General features: G+C 39.9%; 1 long non-coding RNA gene across 1 annotated transcript in view; it reads left to right on the top strand.

Moving 5' to 3' along the window:
- LOC127547206 (uncharacterized) overlaps nucleotides 1-20,176 on the top strand; it is a 70,684-nt gene extending 50,508 nt beyond the window's left edge. Inside the window, exon 3 of the long non-coding RNA XR_007950091.1 lies at nucleotides 20,013-20,176. This is a non-coding gene — a long non-coding RNA (uncharacterized LOC127547206). The remainder of the gene's footprint in view (nucleotides 1-20,012) is intronic.
- The last annotated feature ends 758 nt before the right edge of the window (nucleotides 20,177-20,934 follow it).

Raw genomic sequence — 20,934 nt, 5'->3', positions numbered from 1 at the left:
AAACATAATGAAAAAGATGGTGGCCAAGGATAAAAACCTGTGTGCTCCTCTGGAGGCTGTGATGCAAAGAGCAAGCAAGGAAGGCCTCCAGCATTGGGGCAGGATGGTTATTATCAATTTATGGGAGAACATAGACAAGAGTTTCAAAGGATGGGAAAGCACGTCCCGAGTTCACCTTTTGGGGGAAACCTCATTTTTCATTGTTCAGAAGGAAATTTTCCAGAATCAACTGTCCCGTCATTGAAAATGGTCTTTTGTCTATGATTTGGATTGAAATGAAAGATTTGCATAGTTTAATAATTATGGGTTATAATCTGCCTTTTCAGAGGGAATATCTACATTGATAAGTTTACAAGTACATTGCAGGAAATTACAGAAGGGTTGAGATGCAGCTCATTAGAGGGAATGTCCACCTTGACAAAATATTGAAGGATAAGTGTCAGCGAACTATTGAGGCAGCCTTGTGTTCTCCAAGGACCTGCCAAAGGAGTACAAGCTCCAGCAGGTCCTGTCAGTTTGGAAAGGATGGTCCCAGGGATGGGGCCAGATGTGGTCCAAGGGCCAAAAAGGGAAGGACATCACTGGACTCACACACCACCTCTACAGCATCCTTCGTGTGACATAATTTATTTATCTGTGTACGTGACGCATCCCTCCCTCCTATGCCCCAATAGAAGGTAAGCTCGAATTGTTTTGTTTTTGTCTCTTACTCCTTAGCATCTGGCCCAGTACTTTGAACATAGTAGGTGCTTAATAAATGTTTGGCAAAAGGGAGAGCTCTGTTGAAGCACCTTGCATGGTGCCATCTTTATGCTGCAACGGTCCCTCCATGAGTCTTCTTTGTGGACATGGAACATGCCTGAAATGAACACATATTGAAGCTATTCCTATTATATATATATATATATGTATATATATATGTATGTATATATATACATACATATATAATGTATATAATATATATATATATATATAATGTATATAGATATCTCATAAATGTGTATGTGCTCATGTGTCTGTTACCTCAGAGGGGCAAACAGAGAAAAAACCTTATAGTCAGAAAGCTTTGGGATTCACTGTCTGCACTGGTGGAGGAAGGGACCGAGAAAGTCATGGATCTTGAGAGCATTGAAACATGAATATTGAGAAGCCTAGAAATGATGAAAAGCAAGGCAGAAACCCCATAATTAGGAGCCATACAGGAAGGAGGTGAATTCCACTGCAGTGATGAATGGCTGCTGATTGCATGTTAGTGCAGAGATTGGGTGTTATTGCTATGGAAATGTTAGGTTTCAAGAAATAGACTGTGATGTCAACCTTTGATATGTGATTCCTGATTCCCTCTTCTTTCTCTCTCCTTTTTTCTTTTCTTCTTCCCTTCCTCCTTTTCTCCCTCCCTCTTTCTCTCTTTCCCTCCCTCTCCCCTCTCTCCCTCCCTCCTTCTCCCCTCTCTCTCTCCCTCCTTCCCCCTCCTTCCTTCTATTTCTCCCTCCCTCCCTCCTTCCTTCCTTCCTTCCTTCTTCCTTCCTTCCTTCTTCCTTCCTTCCTTCCTTCCTTCCTTCCTTCCTTCCTCCCTCCCTCCTTCCTTCCTTCCTCCCTCTCTTCCTATTTTTAGTACCCACTATGTGTCAGGTGCTGTTTTAAGCATTGGGAATATAAATATAAAAAATGATACCGTTTCCTCCAGGATATCACCTATTCTGCCAGATCGATTAAGAAACATTTGCTGACTCCCCCTGCCCTTCAGTCCTGTTTGAGGCCCAATTCTTCCTATGCCCATTGCTCATGCCATATGTTGCAATAAACTCAAAACATCCATATTCAGATGAGGAAAATCCTGAAGTGAGCAGTTATGAGGAAAGAGCAACAACATCTCCCATGAAGAGCTCAGAGGCCTGCAGAATGTGTGTGTTTTTCCTTTGGGGACTAATAAAAACTCGATGGAAAGCATGCATCAGGTAGGACTGACTCCATTTTACAAATGAGGATATTGCAATTCAGAGGGATTCTGTGCTTTGACCAGAATCCCAGATAGATGTTGCAGAGGCAGGATTAAAGTCAGGTCATCCTAACTCCAAACCCAGGCTTAAACCACCGCACCACACTGCTTCCAGAGATACTAAAGAATTACTCTTCCATAGAATGCCCGGATGAAACAATGACAACTGGTTCGTGTTGATTTTCAGAAATATCAGTTGGCAAAGCAGCTCCCTATCCTGTGGCTTCTAGGAGCACCATGGCAAATTTCACTTTTGAATGAAATTTGGCTCACATTTGATTAATTCTGGAACGCTTCTCCAGGGCCTCAGGATAATCAGAGGGGGGAAAACATAAAGCTTTTCTCTACTCAAATGCTTCATGTTCAATTAACAAGGAACAGCAGAAATAAAAGAGATGGCCAGGTCGCTGTTTGGACATTTCCACCGTTTAAAATATCTTGAAATGAAACATGATTTTTTTTCTTTTCTTTTTAAATTGTGCTTCTCACTAAAGGGGTTGACATGCCAATTATGTACGGCAGTGAACCAAATATTGGAGTGGCGGCTGCTGTCTCCTCTGTTAATAGAACAGAACGTGGGCTCCTTGGATGACAAGCTCCCAGAGAGGGGAGAACATCACCACTGAGCTCCTATTTTATTTAGCTGCTTTGGGGATTTTATTTGGATTTAAGCAGTCTATTTTAATGCCCAGGATGTCCCATTGCCATTTTTTTTGTTAAACTCAAGGGCTGCCTCAAAACTTTAGAAGTCACAGCTTTTAAAAACATTTTGTCCATACTATCTCCTTATGTAGGATGATTTCTTCTCTCCCCTTTCCCTCTCCAAATTCTACTCATCCTTCTCCCCTCAGCTTGAGGCTCACCCTACATCAAGAATTGAACTTTATGATCTAGGGTTACAGATTTCTGAGCTTAGAGGCCTTCTGGTCCAACCCCTCACTTTACAGATGAGGAAACGGAGGTTCATAGAGGCAAATTGTCTTACCTAAGATCACTTAGGTAATAAGGGACAGAACTGGGATTCACATTCAGTCTCAAATCTGATTCAATAAGTATTTCTTAAGCATCTACTAGGCTGTTGTTGTTTATTCTTTGTTCTCAAAGAAGACCATAGCAACAGGGAGATGATGCTGTGCATCGTGCTATGGATGGAAAGAAAGCCGAGACAGTCCTTATCTTTTTTTTTAAATTTATTTTTATTTTTATTAATAGCTTTTTATTTACAAGTTATATGCATGGGTAATTTTAAAGCATTGACAATTGCAAAGCCTTTTGTTCCAATTTTCCCCATCCTTCCCCCCACCCCCTCCCCTAGATGGCAGGATGACCAATACATGTTAAATATATTAAAGGATAAATTAAATACAAAATAAGTATACATAAGACAGTCCTTATCTAACTGAAGTCTTCCTGGACTCCTCCAGCAGCCATAGAATAACAGAATTTCAGAGCTGAGAAAGGCCTCTGAGGTTGTTTAATCCAACCTTTTAATAATATTTCCTCAGCATAGTCATCCAGTATTTATTTGAAGACTTCCAGTGAAGGTGAAGTCACCATTTCTCAGGACAATCCATTTCACTTCGGAATAGCTCTCATTATTGGGACATTAATATCAAGCTGAAATTTGCCTGATTCTGCTCTGTAGGGTCAAGCAGGACAAGGCTGCCCAAAGTTAGAGGGCTGGACTAAGAGTCATGAAGATCAGATGCTTCCTACATGAGTCAAACTGAAGGCAGCATGAAATGAGGAGCGAGAGTCCAGCCATGGGATCAGGAGCCTCCCCTTACTAACTGTGTGGTCTCTGACTGCCCGCCTCACTTCTGCAGCTTCAGGCTAGAGGAGAGGCTGGATCATTTAGTCCAGCATCCTTGGATCCTAACAGTGCAATATCTAAGCACAGTGGGGTCCATGCCGTGGAGTCTGGACTCCCAGCTGCCCCAAATGTCATTAATCAACAAGCATTTATTAAGAGCTGACCACCTGCTGTGTGCTATGTTAGGTACTGGGGACAGAAAGAGAAAGATTGCAGTGATCTCTATTATCAAGGGCTCTAGAGTTACCAATGATTCCTGCCCTAGATGACTTGAAAGGATAACTGGGAAAGCTCAATCAAGAGTCTGACCTTCAGGAAAATTGCAGCCTGCAAAAAACAACAACAACAACAACCAAAAAAAACACCTTTATTAAAAAAATAATGAGGGAGGCTAGATGGCTCAAGAGATAGAGTACCAGCTCTAAAATTAGGAGGATCTGAGTTCAAATCTGGCCTCAGGGGCTTAATCCTTACTAGTTGTGTGACCCTGGGCAAGATACTTAACCCCAGTTGCCTTGGCAAAAAAACAAAAAACAAAAAACAAACAAACAAACAAACAAAAAAACCCAAAACTTTATTATTCTACTAATTCTCATTTTCTTTTTTATGCTTCTTTCCTCCTCTTTTTAATTTTATTTATTTTTAGGTTATGCATGTGCATTCATTTTTATATAATTCCATAGGACTCATTTTAGGAGAAAAAAATCAAAACAAAAGGGAAAAATCACAAAACAAACAAACAAACAAAAAGGTGAAAATAGTATGCATTGATCCACAGTCTCCATAATTCTCTCTCTGTATGCTTTCCATTCTAAGTCTATGGGAATTACTTTGGATCACTGAATTGCTGAGAAGAACCAAGTATATCGTAGTTGATTATCATACAATCTTGTGGCTGTGTACGATGTTATTCTGGTTCGGTTTGCTTCACTCAGCATCAGTTCATGTAAATCTTTCCAGGCTTTTCTAAAATCATGCTGTTCATCATTTTTGTAGACAATAATGTTCCTTTACTTTCATATATCATAACTTATTCAGTCATTCCCCACTGTTGGGCATCCATTCGTTTCTCAATTCCTTGCCACTACAAAAAGGAGGGCTACAAACATTTTTGCACATGTGGGTCCTTTTCCCTCTTTCATATTTCTTTGGAATCTAGACCCAGTCCTTCTCCCATTTCATACCCATTTCCTCCATTTTAGCACCTCCCAGTGCCCTATGTTGTCACCTGACTGAATGGTCCCTGTTGTTTAAGCCTGTTTAGAGCCTGACCTACCAGGGAGCTTCTCTGGGTTATAAACCTGCCAGGAACCTTTTCTGTTCCACCAAAACTTTCTATTTTGTCCTCTTCCCTCCAGGCTCTTTCCAGGGATAATTTCCTCATTTTTTATCAATTAGAATACAGTTTATTAAGCACCTATCATGGGGCTCTGAGGATCCAGAATTGGATGAAAAAGCTCACAGAGATAGCTTCTGCCTTTGAGAAGATTAGAATCTAATGGAGGGATGTGACGCACAAGGAGATAATTCTACTGAAGACGGGGAAAGGATTAAGTGCCTATGAGAGGTCACATAAGGTGCCTGGAGAGGGTCTTCTGTCCTTTGATTGAACAGGGATCAATCCAGATCAGTGGCCAGATTAGATGTGAGCTTGTAGGAGTTGGGTTCTTAAGACCCCAAGCCAGGAGACTGACCCATCCTTCTCATTTCTCTTCTGCTCATAGCCTGTCATGATTTTTGCTGGTATTCACTTTTTCTCCCATCCCTTTTCCAAGGGATCCCTGAGTTTGTGCTTCTTGCCAACTGCACCACTGATTGTGAACTGCCAACTGTTCTCTGGAGCCACTATTTATTTTTACAATCTATTGCCACTACTACCATTAGTACTAACCATCACCTGCTACTGCTGCTACTACTAAAAATTTATATAAAGTTCTAAGCACTTTGTATATCCCATCTTAATTATTTATCACAATAATTCTGAGAGGTGGGTGCTATTGTTGTTTCCATTTTACAGATCTGGAAACTGAGGCAGGCTGAGATTAAACGACTCCTTGCTCAGAGTCACATGGCTAGGAATTGTCTAAGGCAGGATCTGAACTTTGTATTTCTGACTAAAAGCTCAGACCTCTACCCACTGTGCCATAGAAACACTTGGATTGAGGAGTACCTAGCAGTTTTTAAAATAGAAGTGTCTTGCTGTATCTCTTCTATTAGGAAAACCAATCGGCTCCCAAGGGACATCTTATCTCTTGATACATTTATTTTATTTAGCATGGGGTCTTTTTTTTTGTCACTATAATTCCCACCACTATTCCTTCCTCCCTCCCTCCCTCTCTTCCTCTTTCTTTACCTCCCTCCTCCTTCTCTTCTTCCTTCCTCCCTTCTTTGCTTCCTCCCTCCCTCCTTCTCTACCTCCCTCTTTCCTTCCTTCTTTTCTTCCTTCCTTCCTTCCTTCTTTCCTTCCTTTCTTCCTTCTTTTTTTCCTTTCTTCCTTCTTTCTTTCCTCCTCCTCCCTCCCTCCCTCTCTTCCTTCCTTCCTTCCTTCTTTTCTTCCTTCCTTCCTTCCTTCCTTCCTCCCTCCCTTCCTTCTTTTCTTCCTTCCTCCCTCCCTTCCTTCTCTTTTTTCTCTTCTCATTCTTCAATAATGTCTTTATTGGGGTCTTTATAAAAGCCCCCCTTCCTTTCCCCACAGAAACAGCATGTATAATAAATAAAATCAAAAGTATGAAAATCTGTAATATATAACACCTGTGGCCCTGACCTTCCACTTCTGCAAAGAAGGGGGAAGTGTCTTTTCATGTCTCTACTTTCAATTCATGCTCGATCTTCATGATTTTGCAATATTCATTTTTTATTTTATGGCATTTTTATTATTAAAATGTAAAACATGAGGTATAGAGTGGACAGGAGAAAAGAACCCGAATGACTTATTGGCTTGATTACTGAAAAATAAATCGCAAATCTAGTCCTCCTAGCTATGCAAACATAAATACACATATTTGATTTTATTTAGCTATCCATCTTTTTATCTGTCTCTCCCTATGCATTCATTCATCTATCTGTCTGGCCACACACACACACACACACACACACACACACACACGTTTCTCTATCTCAGAGACCACATGGAAAGTGGAATGGAATTGGAACCGGCAAGTCTTGCCTTTGAGATAGACTGACTTTGGTACCTTGGACAAGTCACATAATTCCTCACTGCTCCAGACAATTTATTAAAAAGCAATCTTTTTTTTTTTTTTTTTTGGTAGGTGATCATGGTCAATTGACTGGGCCAGGGCCATGCATTCAGTATCAAGTATCTAAATCTGAATTTGAACTCAGATCTTCTTGACTCTAGGACAACTGCTCTAACCACTGTACCACCTAGCTGCCTTTTCTATGAAACTCTCTCTAAAGATTAGTTACAGTGAGTTGCCCATCAGCATCAGTAGAAGAAGTTTCCACACTGGACGCTGCCTGTACCAATGACTAGAAGCTGAGATGAAAGCAAACACAGGGAGCCCTGCATTTACTCGGTTGTGGGGAAGAAGAATGCAAAAATGAGAATGTACTTCCTTCCTTCCCAGGACTTTCTATTTTCCTAGGGGGAGGGACATTTGACATGTATATAGAGAAGTAAATCACAGTGTGTGTGTGTGTATGTGTGTGTGTGTGTGTGTGTGTGTGTGTGTGTGTGTGTGTGTGTGTGTGTGTGTGTGTGATCTCTCTCAGTCACTGCTGACAAGATCCTTGCTCGAGGCTTCCTTCATAGCCTGATCCTACACCTGGAAGCAGGTCATCTGCCAGAGCCAGTGTGGCTTCGGAGGGACTGAGGCACAGTCGGAGCGGTCCTCGCCGTCCGACAACTCTCTGAAAGGATTCCAGGAGCAGACAGAGGCCTGCACACAACACCTGCAGTTCTGACGGAGGCTTCGCACGTGATCAGCCGTGAGGGCTTATGGAGAATCACATCCCAATTCGATTGGCCAGAAAAGTTCATCGGTGTTGTCCGGCAATCTCATGCTGCCATGTTTGCCCGGGTTCTGGATGGTGGGCGGTGCTCTCGCCCTTTCCTGGTGCCCAGGGGACTAAAACGAGGCCGTGGGCTCGCTCCCCTGCTTTTTAGCCGGATGTTTGTATCCATGTTTTCAAATGGCTTCAATGAGGGCAAACGTGGAATCAGACTCAGCTTCTGCACCGATGGTAAATTCTTCAACTCGCGAAGGCTGCAGGCCAAAGCTACAGTGGAGGGAGCGTAGGTGCAGGGGTTATTTGTGTGCTGGTGATGTTGCACTCCACTCAGCTCCGAAGCCGAGATGCAACAAAGGACGGACCGATTCTCTGCTGCATCATGGCCTCCCATTAACACCAGGATGCCCTCCACCAGCCAGCACCCCGCATCCACGTGCTGGGGATAAGATCATTCCCCTTGTATACTTCCCAGGGATGTCCACATGGATAAGGAGGCCGACATTGCCAGAGCTAGTTCAGGGTCTGGGAGGCTCTGAAGGAAACTGCAAGAGGGGAAGTACTAGACCGACTGTCAAAGTGAAGATCTACAGAACCTCTGGGTCGGCCTCATTGTGGTGAGCTTGTAAACTTGGGCGGTCCGGCACCGTGCCAGGAAACGGAACCGCTTCCATGTGAATTGTCTCGGGAAGACTGAAGATTGGTTCGCAGGGTAAGATAGCAGGCGCTGAGCTCCTTTCTTGAACTAAACGCCCAGCATTGCAGCTCCTGCAGAGCACAGCTCCGTCGGGCTGGCCCCGTTGTTCGAATGTCAAATGTACACTTGCCAAAAAGATTATTTTATGGAGGATCCGCCCAGGGCCAAGCTCTTCCAAGATGGTCAAAGAGCGCAATTCAAGGACGCGCTCAATGTCTCTCTGAAGAGCTTTAGAATCGATTGCATGACATGGGAGACACTGGCACAGGACGGCCCAGCACAGTGCACCCTCCTCAGAGAAGGGGCCGTGCTCTAGGAGCCAAGCAGAATCGAATTAGCCCAAAGAAAACAGGAAATGCCGCAAATGTTCCTATAGACTACTTATATCCCACCTGTGACAAAGCATTCAGAGCTTGGACTGGTCTGATTGTATTGTAGTGTTGGCACTGTATTGGCCAGCCACAGTTGGATGTACTAGCTTGACTCTAAAATAATGGTGTCTTTTTTGATCCCCGTTGAGAATGAAGGTCAACAACTAACCAACTAGAGAAGTAAATATAAGGTAATTTTAGGACATAGAAAGAAAGCACTAAAAACCAAGGGAGGAAAAGTTTCCTCTTGAAAGCAAAGGCATGGAGATGGGAGATGGAATATTGAGTTTTCTTTTTCCCCCTCCCCTCCTCTCTTCTCTCTCTCCCCTTCTCCTTTCCCTTTTCATTTCCTTGCTCCTCTTTTTTCCCTTCTCCCTTCTGTTTCCCTTTCCTTCTCCCTTCCTTTTTCCTTTCTCTTTTCATTTCCCTTCTTCCTTCCCTTCTCCCTTCTCTTCTTCTTTCCTTTCTCTCTTCTCTTCTCTCTTTTCTTTTCCCTTTCCTTCTCCCTTCCCTTTTCCTTTCCCTTCTCCCTTCCCTGGCATAGTAGCTACCTCCTGGGGACCCAGCTGTCAATTCAGGTGGGAGTTGGATAATTCGCCCTGGAGGGGGTGCTAACAGTAAGAATGCTCCCATAAATCTCCCTCTAATTCTGCTAGTGATGCACGGCTGTTGCTAGGCATCTTAATAGCTATAACAGCCAGCATCTCACCCAGTGCTTGGCACAGGGCTTTGTGCCCAGTAAACCTTGCATAAACATTTGTAAAAAAAGAAATGAGCAGCTAGTGTTCATGGAAATTTTGGTAAAATAGATTTTTTGGGGGGGAATTCAAATCAATGTCAGTTTATAAATAAAAATTATTTATGAGTTCCAAACTATAATTAAAAGAAGAATTAATAAATGAATTATACATGAGCTGAAATGATCCGTTTTAGAAGGAACATCAAGGAGAGAGAAGTATTATTGTGACAATTTTTTTTGTATACTTGATTTTATCTTAAAATCATGTTCCTTCCTTCCCTCCCATTTCAGTTATAATAAGATTAACTTCAGATTTTCCCCTTGTATCTGACAATGCTCAACACTCTCTTACTGTCTTTATAGAACAACTATCTGCATTCAAATCTCCCCCCTTGTCATCTGGGTGATCTTGACCCAGTCATTCCCCCATGAGACTGTTTCCTGTCCTGTAAAGTGATAGCTTTGATCTAGAATAAAGTTAGGTGCTAGTATCTCCATTCTTAGCATTCTCAGCAGGCTGTGGCTCTCTCTCTGTACAGCCCCAGCACTCAGGGGATCCCCCATCCATAGAGCTCTGGGAAGGAGCTGGAAGCAGAACAAGCTTTGGCCCTGGGGCCATTTTCACAGGGAGGGATTGGCTTCTGGGCTGCTCTGTAGCTCTGTTGCTCTTGCCCTGGAAGGACAGCTCCCTGGGGACACATGGCCCACCAGCCTCTGCCAGCTCCAGGAGAGAGGAACTCTGGGGAAAAAGTGGTTCAGCAATTACAATATGCCCAGTTTGTTTATCAGTAACAGGCTGTAGCATTTCAGCTGCCCCTTACTCCCCATTCCCCCCAGCTGGCCGCTTCCTCTCCCCTCTTGGGTCCGGCCCTGAAATTTACCTGTTATTATTTGCCCTAAGTTTCTCCTTCTTAAATGATTTATCTTTAAATTAGAATTGTGCAAGCAGAAGCAAAGGCATCAACCTGGTGGTGATGGAGGAGGAGGAAGAGGGAGGTTTTGAGGTCAAGGGCCTGAACTCAAATCTTGTCTTTGGTCTTTATTTGATGAAGTACCTGGTTGGTAGAGGAGCAAATCTCTTCACTTCCAGCCTCGATTTCCCCTTTGGTAAAATGAAGCTGCTGGAATAAGAGATGTCTCCTGTCCCTCTAAATTGTAAACCTGATCATCCTAATCACTCTCAGAGGATCTTGGATTGTGAGCTGGAGGGAACCTGAGGGGGCCAAACCCTTTCTTTTACAGAGGAAGAACTCAGGACAGAGAGGTTGAGTGACTTCCCTAAGTCACTAGTAGCTAGTCACTAAGTCAGCTAGTAGGTGGAGTCAAGATCCAAACCCACATCCTTTGATTCCAAACATCTCCTTTTGACTCTTCTCTCTACGTTCTCTCTAGAGGCGTACACATATGTATATACACATGCAATGCATGTTAATGAACACATATAGAGTCCCTGCACATGTATGTGGTGAGTATACTATGGGAATGTCCATGTGTGCATTGTATGTATATGCACATGGATGAGTATGTAATACATGATGATGATGGCGGCAGTAAGAATGACTCAACATTTCCTACGTGCTGAGCCCTGCGCTGAGAGCTTTCAAATGTTTTCTCATTCGATCCTCATGACAACCTGGGAAGGAGATCAGTGACTATTCCAATTTTACAGTCAAGGAAACTGAGGCAAAGATATTAAGTAACTTGCTTGAGGTCTTGCAGCTGTTAAGTGTCTGAAGCCTGATTTGCACTACAGCCAGAGCCAGTAGCTATAGATGTATACACATGGCTGTTTTGTGGACATGTACATTATCCATATGTGTACAGGTGGTATATGGATATATGTGTGGCCAACAAGGTCTGACATTGCTGACAGTGGAATTCTGGGCATATCCATCTCTCGATACTCCATCTCCGGTGTATCCAGCCCCGGGGTCTGCCTTAATGCAGTGATGGGGGCACCTTTCCCTTCTCTAAGCACTTCTGTGGTGGGGCTCTCTCCAAAAAGAACAGAGAAGACATTCAGAGAATGGGATGTTCTCCGACAAAATAATTTCAAGATTCAGTGAGCAGCCGCCGCCCTGAAAATTGCTGAGAAATGTTAGGAGGTCTCCTGGGTTCATCTCTTGGAGTGGCCATATTTTACAGAACTACCGGACCCAGAGTATGCAGGAGGCCCTGAATGTGTCCGGAAGGAAGTATCCCTCCTCCGGCTGACACAGCCGTGTTGTTTACATCCCAAGCTAGACTCCTAGGCATCTTCAGGAGTTAAGGCTCCAGCCAGTCAGCAGGAGGCTGAGAAAGTGCTTGTGCAGCTGAGACTCTTGTCAAGAAGTCATCTTGTAGATGACTCCCTAACAGAAAATAAAAAGGTTGATTAGAAGAAACTGAATGCTCCACCATTATAATGACCAAGCTTGGCCCTGAGAGGACAATGGGAAAATCCATTTCCCTCTCCTTCCTCAGATACAATTGTTGTATTTATGATGGCTCTTTCTTTTTAAGTTTTGTCACAATAGGTAGACTGCTGGGTAGGGAATGGGGGAGGATTCGATTTGGAAGTGAAGTAGTTGTAAAAAGAAAATAGGTTAATAAAAATAAGACTTTCAAAGTCTTACTTATAAGACTTTTAATATATATAATTTATATATTATAAATTTATTATATTGTATTTTATATAATATAACATTATAATATGTATTTGTATGTTATATAATATATTTATAATAATGTATGATCATATAATAAATAATATATATATTTATTTTTAAAAGACTTTTAAAAAGATTTTAAAAAAGACTAGTGTGGAGAGGCTATTGGAAGAGAAGCAGGAAGATGCTACCTTAAAAGCCCTGCACTGCACATCATGGCTTTAACTCTTTGTTTTACCTATACTTGGACCAATCCTAACTGGGTTAGTGGTGGAAACAGAAGCAGTGTGGGAAAATGAAATTGGTTTTAGAATGGGAAGAAAGACAGAGACAGAGAAAGGGGCATAGTTCACAGTATCCTTTACTAGAGAAAAGGAGAATGAAGACTAGAGAAAGAACACAGGATTTGTGAAGAAGGAGGCCATTAATGGCTTGGGAGAAATGCATTTCATCAGGGTGATGAAGACCGGAAGTCAACTTGCCAAGAAGTCAATGTGAGAAGTGATTGGCTAGTAAGAAAAAGGAAGGGGGCAGGGCAGATTAAGATTGGTCATTGGGAAAAAATCTTTTGGAGATTCAAATGGAAGAAGATGTGGATTGTTCTTTCTTGAAGATTGCCAGGATGATGGCTTTAATTTTAGGAGTTATTAAAATCAAGAGGTTTTTTCTTCTTCTTAGACTTGAAAAAGCCTGAGTATGTTTTATAGATTAAGGGGATGGAACCAGTAAGGACAGAATGACTGAAGATGAAATAGAAAGAGAAGGGATGGTTGACAGGGCAAGTTTCTGAAATGCAGTAAGAGGGGATAGGATCAGGGGAATAAGAGAAAGGGGTTAATCTTAGCCAAAAGGAAGATCACCTTGCTCTCCAAGCCAAGAAGAAAGGGATATGAGTCGGCCCAGAAAGAGCTGGAGCAATTGAAAGGTGATTAGAATCACAGTATTGAAAGGGAACACAGAAGATATATATTCTTATCCTCACCAGAGTCTGAATACCCTTTACAATATTCTTGACAAAGTACCCACTGTAATGCCGGAGAAACTGAGGCAAGACAGAGATTAGAGATTTTTAATACTTTAACAGTGGAGAAGTTGGACTGGCAAAGCCATACTAGCCAGCTGGCTGGGACTCTAGTCTCAAAGCATCCAGCAACCAGCAAGTAATTCCAGAGACTTTTATAGGGCTTCAGGGATCAGGGAAACAAAGGCACGGGGGCGGGGCAGAGCACTGGGTGAGTGGAAATTCCAGGAAGGACCGTAACTTTTTAATTCTGACAGGTTGGGGGGTGAAGAAGGAAGCATCATGAATTCTGATAAGAAGGTGGTCTAGCAGGAGACAAGAAGTCTGGGCCAGAAAGATAGAGAGTGCCATCTAGTATTTGAGATAAGCCATCTGGAATTTTAGGACTCTTTGGAATGCCAGAGTGGCCAGAGCTCCACAATCCTAATTATCTCAGCCTTAATGGCCAGGAAGCGGGGCTGCCACTAGGGAAACTGAGGCAGAACAATTCAGAGAAACTGAGGCATTACACCACTTGCACTCCGATGGTGAATTTATGTGATACAACTTTGAAATTCTCTGATCATGCAATAATTTTAAGGTGAAAGGTAAGGCAAGAATAGAGATGGGTAGCAGAGAGCACCATGGGAGGAGAGGGCAAGAGGATCAGAAAGAAATACAAAAAAGTAAACAAACTTTAATTTAGAATTTTGCTTAAGGTCAGTTGTAGGCAATGGGAAATGACGGCTGGTTTGTTTTGTGCTTTCTAGGATAAAGGATTTTAAATTCATGCCGTACAAATCACAATGAGGGAATTGAATATGTTTTATCTAGAGAAGAGAAGCTTGAGAGACAACTGAGGGAGACACCTATATGCTGAACATGTTGGATAAAGAATTCCTTTTGGTTGGACTGGGGGCAGTGAGATCCCTGCTAACTATTGAGAATCTGGGAAACTGACCTGAATAATATTATGGGAAGCTGACCACATCAAAAAGCTTCCATGAAAGAATGAAAGAACACTCCAAATCATTGTTAATAAGAGAAATACAAATCAAAACAGCTCTGAGGTTTCAATATATAATCAGCAAATTGGCAAAGTTGACCAAAAATGAGAATAGTCCATATTGGAGGTATTATGAAAAGACGGGAACATTATTGATGGAACTATGAATTAACACAACCATTATGCAACATTATTTGGAATTATGCATATAAAGTGACTGAAATTGATCCAAAGATTATATATATATATATGCATATATATATATATAATATATATATATATATATACTCCCATACTTAAACACACACACACACACACACACACACACACACACACACTTCAGAGAGGTCACTGGTTGGGGAGTAGGGAGAAAGGCTACATAGATACCAAAAGTTAATGGTAATACTTTCGTAGCAGCAAGGAATTGGAAACAAAGCAGGTGCAAATGGATTGATTGGGTAATGGCTAAATAAATTGCCATTTCTGATTGTAATATAATATTACTATGCTATATGAAACAATATTGTATCTACCCGAGAAGCATGAAGTGATACAAAATGAAATCAATAGAGCCAGGAAAATGATAAACACAATCACTACAACTATGCAGATGAAAAGAAAATCACTAAACAATCAAATCTTAATGCCACAAAATTATAAAGATCAAGTTTGGCTTCCAAAAAGAGCTCTAAAAGACCTTTTCCCACCCCATCTCTTCCTTGCAGAATAGGGGTCCAAAGAGATGGTGTATGCATATATTTTCAGATTCTGTTGTATTAATTGATTTTGCCAATTCCCCAATTTTTTCTCATGAAAACAAACAAAAACCCAAACTTATTATCAGGAAGAGAGAAGAGGAAATGATACAAAGGGATATAGCTGATAAAAAATAAAAATATATATATATATATTCAAAACTTTCATATGTCATGTTTCATTTCTATTCCTTCTCAGCCTCTTTTAGCTCTGGAGCCATACCCTGGGCTGTGTTGACAGAAAGTTCCCTATTCTGACATTATAGAATCTCCTCCCCCCTTTCAGTCCCCAAACCATCTTTGCTCGTGTCAGTTCCAATTTCTGCTTATCTTTGCACAGAATCTCATTTAACACATCTGAGTAGATGAGTAAAATCATTGTCCTATGACATTTTCCATAGCTTGTCCGACCGGCAGAATTGGAGCGTTTCTGGTGATCAATGAAACTCATGTAGAGAAACTGATTAAAATCTGTGGCCTCTTCCATCACCCCTTAGTTCTGTTTTCATGTTGTCCTTACTGTCTGCTGGGGCCCATGTTACCTTCACACAGAGACAGAGATTTATTGCTTAAGCTGCCTTGATATTTATCTTTAACCTTCTAGGGTTTATTTTGAAGAATACATTTTGTCTAAATCATCTTAATGAATTTTACTTTTCTTCCATATGAATAAATTTTAAACATAAATTCTGATAATTTTATTATTTTATTTTATTATAGAGAGGATGAATTAAATACTATTAACTTTGATTTTTATTAAATTCATTTTGGGAGAATAGGGATAGGATTTCTATATTTTTATTATTTTCAAATCTATTTTTATCGATCCTAGGATTGTAGATTTAGAGATAGATCATAGGTATTATAGCTCATCAGTCCAACCCTCTACTTTACATAAGCCTCATTTTACTGAAGGTAGACAGCCTCAGCACCTTGCTTAAAGTCACATAGTTACTAAGAGGATTAGAACTCAGATCCTGGAACTCCAATGTCAGCGTATTGATGTCTTTTGTAACTACCTAATCTCTCTCTTCTGTCTACTCCTATGACACTTTACCCTGTTGGAGGAGGATGGGAAAGCACTTGGACAAAAACAAGATTGGGTGTCTGACAATGTTTATGATATTTTATACTGTTCTCCCACCTTTCTGCTCAGAGGCAGAAACTGTGTTTCCTTATCTCTTCTCTTAGATATTCCCTTTTTTTCCATTGTGTAGGTCAAATGAATTAAAGGTTATCTATTTCAGTTCCTCCTTTTGAAGAAGAAATGTTGAGATCTCGAGATGTTAAGTGACTTGGTCACTTAACTAGGAAGTGCCTGAGAAAGGATTTGAATTCAGGTTTCCTGATTCCAATTTTAGATCTCTCTTCACTACACCAAGAATCAGGCTTCTTTTTTTTTTTGTTTGTTTGTTTGTTTTCATTTAGTTGCTATTATTTATTATATAGTTTGTCTTCTTGATCCTGCTTGTTTTGCCTTCATACAAGTCTTCAAATATTTCTTAATGTTGATATTCTTAAATTTAATATTAATTTTCTATTATGTTCATGTGACATAGAATTGTTTTTGTTGATTTTTTTTGAGATATTTCATAACCAATGGAAACCAACTTTGTTTTAGTTTAATTCCTCCTTTGGGGCTCAGTTGCCCAACTTACACTTCCACAGAGGGGATCCGTTACTGTTCTACTCTCTGGGTTCTAAAAGCATTGCTGTGGTTTGGTGCCCTACCAAATGTTTCAAGTTCTCCACTGATGTGTTTTTCTTTATCAAATTGTAGGCTTAGTTCTTTAACAAAGATATTTACTTTAATGGCATAGTATTTTCTTTCTTTTTTTTTGAAAAACAAACAAACAACAAATTTTAAAAAGTGAAAATAGTATGTTTCACTCTGCATTCAGATTCCATGGTTCTTCTTTGTATGTAGATGGTATTTTCCATTCCAAGTCTTTTGGAATTGTTTTGGATTGTGGTATTACTGAGAAGAGTTGAGTCTATCATCATTGATCATTACATAATGCTGCTGTTACCATGTACAATGTTCTCCTGGTTCTGTTCACTTCGTTCAGCATTAGTTCATGTGAGTCTTTCCATATTTTTCAAAATTCTACATGCTCATCATTTCTTTTAGCACAATAGTTTTCCATTATATTCATGTAAACCAGCACTTTTGTAGAATGGCATAGTATTTTCAAAGTATTTTCACCAACACTGGGGGCATCTGAACACCCAGAATCCATGATGGAAGTAGACTGGATCCAATATAAGATTCAATGCTCATGACCCATGTTGCCAAGACAACTCATCACTCTGGATCTGCAGGAGCTCAATATTCTTTCTCTCTGTAGTGTTAGCTTGTCATTCACTGCAGAACATGATGCTTATGATGGACTGGTGACTTTTTGTCATTTTTGGCTCTCTATAAAACCTGATGGCCTTGCTCCAAGTTTTCCCCCTTCACCCACTAATTTGACTGGTTGGTCCCTCATACTCTTCAATGGGAATGAATATACCCCAGAGCTCTTTAATCTGGGGAAATTTTCCTTAGGTTACAATCTGCAGAAGCTTCTTCTCCTTGATTCTCTCAGAGCTTCATCTCTTGAAGCACAAGATGGAAGAAGCATTGTCCCTCCCATTCAACTACATGGACATGTAATGGAAAGAACTTAATCCTAACCAAGTGAAAATTTTAAAAAACTAGAAAAGAACAACAAAAATTGCATCAACATCAACTCTAATTTATTAAGAAGTTTAAGTAATATAAATTACCACAGCAAGGAGACCCAAGAAGGTAAAAAAAGCAAACTAGACATCAAGCATCTGATTTACTTTCTAACTTTCTAAACACACAGAGAGAAATGGCTGCTGAAAGCAATACATAGAAACTTTGCATATGAACTTCTTTGTAACATTTTGTAATGAAAAATGATGGACAATTATGAGAAATGTTGTCTCCATAAATTGATGGAGGGTAAAAATAAATTTAAAGAAAACTTTGTAAGATATTCAATTAAGCAAAATCATTCCAAGATCGTTTAAGGATGAAAATGGAGGACTATTTGCTAGCTTGGGGAGGGGGTGGAGGGAAGAAGGGGAAAATTTGGAACAAAAGGTTATGCAAGGGTCAATGTTGGAAAAATTACCCATGCATATGCTTTGTAAATAAAAAGCTTTAATAAAAAATATGAAAGTAGAAGGGAGACTACAAACAGAAAAAGCATGGAGAAGATCTGCAAAACATCATTATAGCAAACTGTCTTCTTTATAAGGGGCAATGGAAACACCACACTTGGACACTAAAATCATAGTTTCATACCTAGAGAAGTAGAGTGAAAAAGAAAAAAGATGGGAAATGAATCTTGATTGGATCAATGATATGTAAAAACTTACATACTGAAGGCAAGATAGTTGTGCAGATGTTAAGGAATATATAAGGTATCTGAAGAAGAGGAAAATACGCAAGATGTGGAAAGGGGGAGGGAACTTTGTAATACTGAAAAAAGCAACTGATTTGCCTAATATTTTATCTATAAAAAGTCTATGAGACTCAATTGCATACAAATAAGAGACATTCTGGATAAAGGTATCTGTAGGGAGCAAGCAGGCTTTTGAAAATAATAATCACAGACTGCATCTTTGTCATTTCATAAATGACCATTTACATTTTATATATTTCCTAAGTGTATAACTGTTTACATGTTATCTCCCCCATTAAAGTCTGACCTCTTCGAAGGCAAAAAAACTAACTTTTGCCTTTTTGATATCTCAAGCTTAAAGGCCCACATCATAGGATATAGTAAATGTTTGTTGCTGATGATGAAGACAAAGATGAGAATTATATTGATGACAATGTAAAAAACATTGGGCTTACTCTTTATGAATTATGAAAAAGGATTAATTTAATAGAGGAAGGAGGCAATCTGTTTTACAGCAAGGCATTTCCTGAAAGATATAACATAGCAATAACTCTGATGTATGACCCTATGATGATAAACATCAGGTCAGGCATTAAACAGTGAGATTTACATTTGTCAATGGTATCTGTTGTTGTGATAGTGGATGCTTGTTGAGGTCCTCCAGATAGACCGGAATAAAATCTTCCTGATTATTCAGAGAAGCTTGACCAACCAAGTGGATGCAGAATATCTATTGCCAGCTTTCAACATGCATTTTGACGGATGCTTTCCAGAGATTTTCCCTTAGTGTGTATATCAGGGATAGATAGTATCGGTGGACAGTAACTTGGATTCAGAGTTTAATTAGGGAAGGAGAGGAGGCTGAATTGCCTTTGGGAAGATGCAAACCTCTTTTGGTTACTATACGAGAGAGCCAACCATCCAGGGAAAACAAAAGTTCATCTTTTTAATATTAATGTTTGTTCTTCCAGTGAGACTAGGTGATAGGTGAATATGATAACTATCTCTAAAAAATTAAAAATTAATATCACACTGAGGACAACTGGTGAGTGGGAATAAGCTATAAAAACATAACTACTATGGAACTCCAAAGAAGATCACACAAAAGACTTAAATAAGGAATTCTATAATAAAAAGAGAAATTGCATTAGTCATGTGACAAGAATTAGGGTATGATAAGCAGACAGTCTGTGTACTGGATCGCTATTCTCAAGATGTCAGGAGAAAGTAAAGAAACTTCTACCTCCTCTGATGAACTCCTTGTGGTAAATCCAGTGGTGGTGAATAAAATCCACAAAAATGGCCAGGTAAAGGTTGAGAATATTCATCATTGGTAGGGACACTCAAATGGATGAGGTACATCCATTTGAATTGATTATTTGTTACCCAAATATAATCCTGAGAAAATTTCTAATCAACTACTGTAAATTAGAAATGTGCTAAATAAAATTTTTGAGTGCTTTCCAAAAGGTTATTTTTATTTTTGAAACAATAGCTTTTTATTTTCAAAATATGTGCAGATGGTTTTTAACAGTTATCCTTGCAAAATCTTATGTTCTCATTTTTCTTTCCCTTCTTTCTCTCTCCCCCTTTCTCTAGACAGCAAATAATCCAATATGTGATAAACATGTCCAGGCCTTCTATACGTATTTCCACAATTATCGATGCTGCACAAGAAAAATCAGATCAAAAAGAAAAAAAGAAAAAGAAAACAAAAAGCAAGCAAACTACAAAAAAGGTAAAAATACAATGTTGTTATCCACACTCAGTCCCCACAGATGGCTCTCTTCATCACGAGATCATTGGAACTGGTATTAGTCATCTCATTGTCGAAAAGAGCCGTGTCCATTAGAATTGATCATTTCATAATCTTGTTGTTGGTGAATACAATGTTCTCTTAGTTCTACTCATTTTTCTTAGTATGAATAAGTTTCTCCAGGCTTCTTGGAAATCATTTTGCTGATCATTTCTTATAAAACAATAATATTCCATAACATTCATAAACCATAACTTTTTCAGCCATTCCCCAACTGATGGGCATCCACACTCAGTTTCTAGTTCCTTGACATTGCAAAAAGGGCTGCTATAAATACTTTTCACATTTGGGTCTTTTCCCCTTTTTTATGATCTCTTTGGGATACAGGCCCAGTAGAAACACTGCTGGATCAAAGGCATAATAGTTTGATAGCCCTTTGGGCATAGTTCCATATCGCTCTCTAGAATGGCTGGATCAATTTACAACTCCACCAACAATGTATTAGTGTCCCAGTATTCCCATATCTCCTCCAACACCTATCATAATCTTAGTCTGAGAGATGTGTAATGGTACCTCAGAGTTGTTTTAATTTTGATTTCTCGGATCAATAGTGATTCAAAGAATTTTTTTCCATATGACTAGACATGGTTTATTTCCTCATCTGAAAATTGTTCATATCCTTTGATCATTTATCAACTGGAGAATGGCTTGTATTCTTATAACTTTGAGTCAATTCTTTTTATATTTTAGAAATGAGGCCTTTAT

This window comes from Antechinus flavipes, chromosome 2 (genome assembly GCF_016432865.1).
Source record: "Antechinus flavipes isolate AdamAnt ecotype Samford, QLD, Australia chromosome 2, AdamAnt_v2, whole genome shotgun sequence".
Classification (NCBI taxonomy): Eukaryota; Metazoa; Chordata; class Mammalia; order Dasyuromorphia; family Dasyuridae; genus Antechinus; species Antechinus flavipes.
Note: the sequence above shows the minus strand (reverse complement) of the source record. Positions and strands in the feature narration are given on the sequence as shown.